This window comes from Petaurus breviceps, unplaced genomic scaffold, assembly GCF_028583685.1.
Source record: "Petaurus breviceps papuanus isolate PSGF00001 unplaced genomic scaffold, PetGlider_PUasm1.0 37, whole genome shotgun sequence".
NCBI classification, from domain to species: domain Eukaryota; kingdom Metazoa; phylum Chordata; class Mammalia; order Diprotodontia; family Petauridae; genus Petaurus; species Petaurus breviceps.
Genome location: NW_027186296.1, coordinates 60,378,536 through 60,380,919, shown reverse-complemented (window position 1 = coordinate 60,380,919; position 2,384 = coordinate 60,378,536). Strand labels below are relative to the sequence as shown.

The 2,384-nt window shown below is 34.7% G+C and overlaps 1 long non-coding RNA gene across 1 annotated transcript in view; it reads left to right on the top strand.

Annotated features, from left to right (window-relative positions):
- The first annotated feature begins 531 nt into the window (after positions 1–531).
- LOC138168585 (uncharacterized) overlaps positions 532–2,384 on the top strand; it is a 12,594-nt gene continuing 10,741 nt past the window's right edge. Inside the window, exons 1-2 of the long non-coding RNA XR_011170152.1 lie at positions 532–660; positions 2,245–2,339. This is a non-coding gene — a long non-coding RNA (uncharacterized lncRNA). The remainder of the gene's footprint in view (positions 661–2,244; positions 2,340–2,384) is intronic.

Below are 2,384 nucleotides of genomic sequence, written 5' to 3'. Positions count from 1 at the left end.
TAGATATCAAAATCTAGGCAAAGAGTAGTTTCAATAGAAATGAATTAGAAAAGGAATCAGAAATTTCAGATTTCAAGTTCATAAAACTTTCATTTGTTTGCCTCCACTAGTGTCCAATTCATAGCTTTCTGGCAACACAGAAATGCCTAATTACTTGGACTTGAGTGGATTGCTTGGTAGTTGCACAAGAATATTTTCTAAAGTTCAACTCATAAAAGGAAACCAGAAACTTAGAGTATTATAGCAAGAAGTTGTGATGTTAAGTGAAACCAGTCTCTGGGAATCTTGGTTATAGCACTCAAAGGGATCTTTAACATTTTTCCCAACTCCCTCATTTTACATGTGGGTAAACTGCCTAGACAGGTTGTGAATTGATGAAAGTCACTTAGGTAGTTAGTAGCATAGCTAGGATTTGAACCCAAATCATAGAACCATAGACTTGGAAATGATAGTCTCATTTTAAACACCTCATTTTACAGATAAGGAAACTGAAGCCCAGACAGCTTAAATGACTTGCCCAACGTCACATAGGTAGCAAGTTGAAAATTAAGGACTCCAAACCAACTGCCCTTTCCAGTTCTGCATCCAGGAATGGAGATCATTGTCTTCTAAGAGCAAGTATTACAATTTATAAAAGGAATTCTAATAAGACCTTCTATGGTAAGTCCTAGGTAATTATTTTAATGAAAAGTTTGTTTATTCATTTTTATTGCCTTTAGCTTAAGGCTTTCATTAATTACTTAATCTGGCCTTGACTCACAATAATGTTTCTAGATATCCCTGTATTAGATATTCCTTTCCATTGATATACTAAAGACTCAATCCATGTATGTGTGTATATGTGAGACATACATACAAATATACATATAAGGTTGACCTTCAGATGAGATTCTTTGGAAGAAACAATATATATACTATACACAGAAAAAGCAATTGTACAAATTACCATATGAAATATATTCATTCTGAAAAGCCTTTTAATTACATTTTCCCATTGAAATGTTTTATTTAACTTATCACTGGCTTCTTTATCTTTATTACTTTTTATTATTCTCTTACTAACGCCATTATTATAGGACAAGCTCAGACTTGGTGCTTGTTAATTTATAGGAAAAACTATAGCCTACATTAGGACCAATTAGATTTTAAAACCCCTCTCCTCCCCTCCACTCCCCTCCCCTCCTTAATTCTCTTCTCCTTTGCTCTCTTCTTTTCTTTATTCTCCTCTTCTCCCTTTCCCTCTCCATTCTCCTTCTCCCTGATGTTTTTATTGGTAATAATTCAGTCTTTTTATTGGAAAAAATTTCTTGAGCCTCAGAGTATATAAAGCTGGAATTAGGACTTACCTGTTGAAAATATCACATCTACCCTATTATCTACAAATTATTTTATACAATTAAGATCATGGTCAATTCAATGATCTTTAAATGAAAACAGAATAATTAATGAAAACAGACATAGGTAGGAAGAAAATTCAATCCTATTTGAATTAAGACAAATGAAAAAACTGCTGTAAAATTAGAACAGCAGATGGTATCAATATATTATACTAATTTGCTATTTACATATTCAATTATAGTTTAAATATAAACTAATAAGGGCTAATTTATCTCGTGATTTTAGTATACACAACCTAATTATAAATTCACATAATGACCTAGTGTGTATTCATCTATTATGTTGTATAGTGAACAATTTTTCAGAAAGTAATTATAGTGGGGTGTGACTAGCTGCTCATTCTGGAACTATGACTATGCAGCCCAGGGGAGGGGGTGTCATAGGGCAAGATATCAAACACTGACTTCACTTTCCCAAGAAGTGGGATAACAACCCTGAAATTCAAAGCCACAGAGTGACATGGCTATTCTACCATGGAATGTTGATGGGGGAATAAGAAGCCTCTTGGCATGGTTTGTGTAATGGACACTAGATGTGGATTGACATCACAATTAAATGGCTCACCTCCTCCCTGTGTACCACATTTGAAAGCTATTTTATGATATTCCACGTATGCCAAGGTTAACATAAGTCACTAATAGTTATAGTGCTAAGTAATAAAGTCTTAAGCTGATAAGTAAGTCATTATCCCTAGGGAAAGAGCCAATGGAAACAGGGTACTAGAGATCGTGGGGGTGTATACGTGGGTGAGGAGAAGTGGAACACAAGGCAGTACATGTAATATGTCAAATAGAAAATGGAGAAAAGGGATTTTATAATGTTCATGCCTTCTCTCCTTTTCTTCAGGCATCTAATGCTTGGATATTCATTGCCTCTCCCTGTTGTCCTCACCAAATTGAAGAACAAAGTAGAATGTAAACTTCTTGAGGCTAAGGCCCACAGTAAGTGTTTAAAGAATCCTTCCTTCTTTCCCTCCCTCCCTCCCT